This window comes from Megascapheus bottae, chromosome 13, assembly GCF_031878675.1.
Source record: "Megascapheus bottae isolate mThoBot1 chromosome 13, mThoBot2.hap1, whole genome shotgun sequence".
Lineage (NCBI taxonomy): Eukaryota > Metazoa > Chordata > Mammalia > Rodentia > Geomyidae > Megascapheus > Megascapheus bottae.
In genome coordinates, this window is record NC_143521.1 from 22,307,782 (window position 1) to 22,315,091 (window position 7,310).

Below are 7,310 nucleotides of genomic sequence, written 5' to 3' on the forward strand. Positions count from 1 at the left end.
TTGTTCACAGAATATGGACTTTAAAACACTTCTTCATGAGGTTTCTTTTCTAATTTTACTATTCCTATTAACATAGTTGATCACAGTTCAACTAAACCTACTGTTTGCAGAGAAGATAACTTAGTACACATAGAACTGTTAATACTTGCATCAAGTTCTCTAATTAAATCATAGCACTGACATTCATATCTTCCAGACTGAACCAATGGTAGAAAAATGCCAAGATCAAGAGTCAGTATTATTCATAGAGCATTATTCTCATTAGTTCTGATGAAGTCTAACTTCAATTTATAGAGCTAGTCCTTCAATGTTAGACTCTTTTTTCCACCATATTCCTTCATTGATGATTTTTGCATATGTAATGGTAAAGTTTTACTAAAACTAACTCTTAAAAATAATAGGATTTGGCTGAGAGTTTGGCCTAGTGGTAGAGTGCTTGCCTAACACACATGAAGCCCTGTCTGGGTTTGATTCCTTGGTACCACATACATAGAAAAAGCTGTAAGTGGTGCTATGGCTTAAGTGGTAGAGTGTTAGCCTCGAGGAAAGCCCAAAGACAGTGGTCAGGCCCTTTGTTCAAGCCCCAGGAGTGGCATAAAAAAACAGCCCAAAAGCAACAACAAAAAATAGGATTTTATTGATTGAAGCATTCTTGCTATGCAGCCTAGGCTAGCCTCAAACTCAAATTTTTTTGCTTCTCCTAAGGTACTGGGACGAGACTGACTTGAAATGCTAGAAATAATAAGATATAAAATAACTTCATTTTAATGGTGGTAGTATTAGTTTTAACTGCATTATAAGTCACTTTGAAATATACAATATAGTGGTTCTCCAATAGTCAAGGAGATATAGTACAAGACCCCTTAGTGAATAGTATCAAACTCTATATTATTCTGTTAAGTCATGAAGTTTCACCTTTACACATAAGGGATCACTTCACACTTTGTTTGGTATAGGAAAATTACCAGTATCACCATGATGGTGCTTTAGGGACCATTACTGAGTTTCAAAGGCTATTAATATTTTTGAGTAACATTCCTGAAATAAGTCAATAGACTGGAGGCATGGTGGTTACATAGCTGTAGTTGCAGCACTGAGGAGTAAGAAGCAGGAGGGCCTTTTATTCAAGGCCCTGCTGATACACTGTAGTGAGTACCAGGCCAGCCTCTGCTGCAATGCAGGGTACTTTCCAAAAACCATAAATAAAAAAGTAAATGAACTGTATAGGAACGGTAATGAATGTTGGTATTCAATAATCTGTGTTATTGTTAGGATATGACTTTAGAAAGCTCATGTATGTAAGACTTGGCCACAAGCTGGTGGATCTAGTTGTTGAGATGTGAATGGATCATGTATACTCTGACTTCCATCAGTTGATTAAGCCACTATGGATTCCAAATTTAATGTTGTTAGGAGATGATGAAAGTCAGCAGGTGGGGAGGGGCTGGTTGGAGGAAGTATGCCACTGGAAGGTTCCATTGAAGGGTGTATTTGGTTTCTAGACCCTTCCTTCTCATTTGCTCTTTGCTTCCTGGCAGCCATGCGGTGAGAAGTGGTGCACTACCATACATTCACTATAATAGCTTACCTTACCTTGGTCTAGAAACAATTGAACTAGCTGACTGTGAACTGAAATCTCTGAAACTAAAAATTAAAGAAAAAAAAAGTTTCTTAGTATTTTTTTAAACCAGGATCATGATTCAAAAGAGGCTACAAGGGCATCTCAATGATTATAGCAGAGGCTTCAATGAAAACCTTTAGTTTGAGAAGACAGTAGTCCCGAGGTACCCTGTTTGCATAGAATGCTTGGATTTGTTTCTGCATCTTCAATGGTCTGGGCATTCAAAGGTCATTCTAGTCATTGTTGAAGGTAGCCAAGCATGGCTCAAGCAAATGGCACCACGTATGTGGTGCTGATTTTAAAGTAACGCGGAACATAAGTGGTACAGGGTAATGGAGGCCTCCATCAAGGTTTCAAAGGGTTCTCTTTTGCCACTAACCCCAGAAACTAGTTGTAGTGAGGGGGAGTATGGACAGCAGTGTGAAGGAGGAATGTGGAAGCAAACAACACTTAAGTAAATACAACAGATATCCTAGACAGAGCACACAAACAGTCTTAAAGTTCTTATGCTGCCTTGTTTGTCACCAATAGTCAGCAGAGAAGCAAACTTGCAAGCTGATTTGTTCAAGGTTTGACTACTCAGTCTTTCTAGTCATTGGTAGACTTTCTATTGACAGAGATAAATAGGATTATAGAGACCTCAGTATTTACAATTTAGAAGTACTATAAAGAACTCAAGGTAGCATTGTTACTGAGTTAAAAGCTATGTTAGTTTGAATTTCTCATGAAAAAGACAAATATCTAATGATGTTAGACAGGATTTTTCCAGAAAAACAGAACCAATAAAAGATTGTATATGAAATCTCTTTTATCTGTGACTGAGGTTGGTGAGATACTGATTTCAGGAAGTTCCAAAGCTGAAATTGTCAGAACATTCCTTGCAGGCTGGAGGTCTAAGAAAGAGTTGATGTTACAGTTTTTGAGTATTAAAACAGTCTGGAAGCAAAGCAGAATTTCTTCCTTTTCAGGGACCTCAGGGTTTTCTCTGAAGGCATTTACAGATTGAGGAGTATACCTACATTATCAAGGTTAACCTCTAGGTGTAATTATTAATTGCATCTAAAAATACTTCATAGAAACATCTAGAAGGGTGTTTGGCCAAATATCTGGACTCTGTAGCCTAGCCAAGTTGACTAAAAGGTAACAGTTTCACGAATTCTCATAAAACTTACAGTCATTGACATTTAAAATATGACTATTGCTGTTCATGCCTCTTCTCTTCCCACTACATATTCTTAGTAAATATTCCAACTAGGGTATCATCAGGCTGTCTACTTTGAGTCATGATGGAATAAAAAGGGGGTGGATTTATCATTGTGTGTGAAACACAAAGCTGATGACCACAATTCAGAGTATATAGGGCTGGAGACAGCTGACAGAAAGAGAAAACCTCAGGTGTGTGGAGAGGGTTCCCTTAGGGGATGTACAAGGATGCAGATTGGCTTGTGCATTGTGAGGAGACAACACAGGGAATAATTGAGAGGACTAAAGAAAGCTGCCTGGTGGTTACCCTTGACTACTGTTACATAGCTAGACAGAAAAACCTCATGGCACAGGGAACAGTAATGAAAGCATTCATAGGACCTTTTGTTCGTGTGCTATGATTTGTCTTTGTCTTCTGAGATGGTCCATTTAAAATTTATTCGAAATGATCTGTAAGTGGTACAAATAGACTTCAATTCAACATATTAACTTAGGGATACATCACTTCCCCATTCTCTCAGTATGTTCCCTATATATGAGACAGGGTCTTATTATGTATAGACAAGGTCAGCGTCAAACCTGAAATCTTTAACCATTAGAAAACTGTGATAACAGGTATGTTCTCTACATTGCTTGACTCTCAGAGGGCTCTAAGCTCAGTAGTAGGATATAATTAATTGAGATAATTAACTACTGCTCTATTCACATCCTAAAATGTGATAGACCTATTAAAGTAAGCCAGACTTAGGACAGACTTGGGTCTAAGGATGTATGTTCTCTCATATGTAGATGTAAAATGTAAAATATAAAGATATTCATAAATGCATAAAGTATCATATGTATGTGTATACATACAATATAAGCATTATATATTATATAGCACATGTATACTATGTATTATATATGTACATATACACACATGCACCCACATATACATATACACATACAGTAATCTGATTAGAATATGAAATTTTCAGGTATGAGGTACCATGATAAAATCCCTTTGAACAATTAACACAATGTTAAACCATAAGAATATTTGGATATTGAAGCATGTCTTTACTAGGCTATAGATAAACAGAAAGAACTATGGGGGGCAAATATGGTCATAATATTCAATATACATTCATGAAAATTCAATGAAGAAATGCAATGAGAGTGGTGTGGGGGAGAGGAAAGGAGTGAACTCCAATCAAGATGCACTGTAGTGGGAGGGGCAGGAGGGAGGAAAAGTGGAAGAAAAACATGGGAAGGGGTAACAATGTTCAAAAAATAATGTACCCACTACCTGATGAAGGTAACTACAACCCCTCTGTACATCACCCCACCAATAAAATAAAAAAAAGATGCATTGTATCCATAAATGAACACATTAAAATGAAACACTTGTACAACTAACTTACATGTCAATAAAATGTGAGAGAGGTTCTCATAAAAATCTAAGAAGCTATTGCTAAGTTACATAGACCATTTCATTACACTCTTCAAAGTGGAAGCAGAATAAGTAGTTTAATTTCTGGTCAAATAGTATCACATTCTATGGATATCACAGGTTTTATACTGCCTGTAATCTTAAATGAAGTACTGGTTTATGCTACAACTTGAGTAGATTTGAGAACATGTTAAGTCTAGAAGAGATAAATCTATAGAGATAGATTAGTGGGTGTGCATGGCTGAGAAGAAAGGAGGAATTGAAAGATGGTGTGGGATTTCTGAATGTTAAAAAATTGATTGGGTTCATAATGCACGTGTACAACTGTGATTATGCTAAAAGCATTCTGTTGTTTACATGGGGAAATTGTATCTCCATAAGTATAGATTTAATTGTATCTTAACTACCTAAGGAAAAGTATTTTTGATTGACTGGTGAGTTAGACAAGTCATTTTTTTCCCATGGGGAAGATTTTACTTGGGTAACTGATAGCCATTGAGAGTGCTTCAGATTTGAGTGTTTGGTCAATATGTTATTATAAATGATTTACAAGGACCTGTAGCTTCAGGCAAACTGATTGAGAGTACTTGTTTCAAACATTAATTTTCAGAATTCAAAGGAACAATTAGAACTTCCACGACTGAACTAAGTTGGAAGAGGGATTTGTGTTGTGTAAACACAGAAATAAGCTATTGCAAAGAGTAACAAGATGTATTCTTCTGTTGTTGAGTAGAAATGGAGTCTTATGAGAACATCAGACTTATTTGTAAAGAAATATAGACAGTCACATCTGAGTTGTGATTCCTCATTTCTTTCTTCCACTAAATCTTAAGCTCCTGTGGCATGTTCTATATTCTTGTTATAGGTCTCTGCTCTTATGTCTAGGTTTTATTCCTAGGATTTAGGTTTGTGTTTGATGATTTAAACATTTGTGGTCAGTTATGTTTGGTTATTTAGATATCTGTGGATTGAATGAAGAATGTAATGATTGAGAAATCTCAATTCTATTTTGTATTTGACTTTTGTTATGTAGATACAATTCAATTATCTATCCAACAAAGCCAGACAGGTAATCATCAGACTTCTCTTCTGAAAGCCATCCTTTTACTTCCTATGATACCATGAATCAGTGGTTAAAGCCCTTATAGTGACCTTTCTGTATGCTCTAGCATCAGTACTTCTCCCTGATTTTATGCATCACTTCCACTTGCTCACCTTATTTTAGCCACACTGGCCTCCTTGTAGGTTCTGGAATACACGAAGCAAGCGAGGCTTCCAATATCTTCAAATATTTTCCTGTATACTGACCTTATGGTAGCGTACCAGGTCCCCGGATGGCTTATGCCAAGCTAGCTCTCCTATCCTCTGCTAGGAGTATAAGCAAGAGCCACAGGCATCTAGCTTGCCTGGAACTGTGGCACACCTCTCTCCTTTTTACAGGCATATGCCCACCGGCTAGAATTTTTGAATATAGTTGATATGTGAAGGAAATGAAATGAAAGGGAGTGAGGAATTAGAGAAACCGAAGTACATTTTGAGCTCAGTGCAGACACTGTGATAAGGTGTTTGCAGAGGGTGGTGCTAATGAGCTTTCAGGTTCTTCTTTCCAGCAGTGATGGAAGAGAAGGAAATGGCCCCTCAACACATGACAGAGAGAAGTTAAAACACAGCATCAACAGCAACATCGACAGCAAAACAGTATGTATTGTTCAAGTTCAATGTCTAAACTGTGTTGATGCAGTCCTCTAAGGGTGTCATTAATGGGCCAGATAAAACTCCATGAAGGACATACTGGCAAAGAATGCCAGTTCTTTTGAGAAACCCACAGGATTTTCTCAGTTTCAGCCTTCCTCTGTAAACTCAGATACTTTTCACAGCTTGTCTCATTCATCAACAAATGAATGCGAAACGTTCTTGCTTTTTAGAGTAATCGTAAGACTGCATGTTACATTTGAGTACCTGGGATTTTGTTAAAAAAAAAAAAAAGGACAAAATGCACCTGGTTATTTTAAGTAGTAGTTTATAAACCTGCCAGGAAATACTAAAATTACATAGATAAACAATTTCTGTACCCAGCTTTTGTAGGGATCTTTAAAAAAATACTTTGAATTGCAGTGTGGAAATAAAACCATAAGATGGCAAAAGAATGACTGTAATCTCGAAAGCCCCCTGCTTTTAATTATTTTCCTAAAGAATGTATCCCCTTTAAGCTAATTAACCCTGTCATTCATTCAATGGAAGGGTTAATTAAAGCTAGGTATAGTAATTATGGTTTCCAAGACCATTTTAACCCTTTATTAATTCTCATTTCATTTGTGTCTAGGGAACTCAAGGAATGAGAACTTGGCTTGCTAAGAACATATCTGCATTGCCTTTTGGTTTAAGGACTAGAATCTAAAATTTAAAGTCAAAGGCAGTAAGTAGATAAGTGGAGTTCAAATATGTTAAGATACCTCTGGTATGCATATGAAATCAGCTGTTTTACACTGGCCCTAAATTCTTACACAAGAAGAAGAAATCAAAGAGAAGGAAGCAAAGGAAGCATTCCTTTTAGTGTGGATTTGAAAAACAGATTCTGGAACAACTGAGGCTTAACCTTCCACTTTAGTTATTGCTGAGGCAGATGAGGCTAGTGTATAAGGGAAGAGAGGAAGAGGAGAAAGATGAGTAAAAGCAGTTTAGGCCAAATACACAAAAAAAGAACACTTTCCCTGAATTGCCGTGGCTTTCCATGTGTTATCTCTTCAAATCCTTCAAAGTGAGTATTATTGTTGTCATCTCAATTTTGAAGTAGTAAAAATTGAAGCTCAAAATGGATAATTGACCAAAAATGACCTCACTAGCAAGTGGAAGAAATTACATTATTTTTAACTGAGAAATTACATTTTTAACACTCAAAAGCCTTGCTTGTAGCTAGTATATTTGACAACTCATAAATACATGCTAAGATTGACCTAACCTCTTCTTTATTTCTATCAGAAAATATATTCTAGATATAATATACAATATATAATGCATTGACACAATATAACATATAACATATACTACCTACAC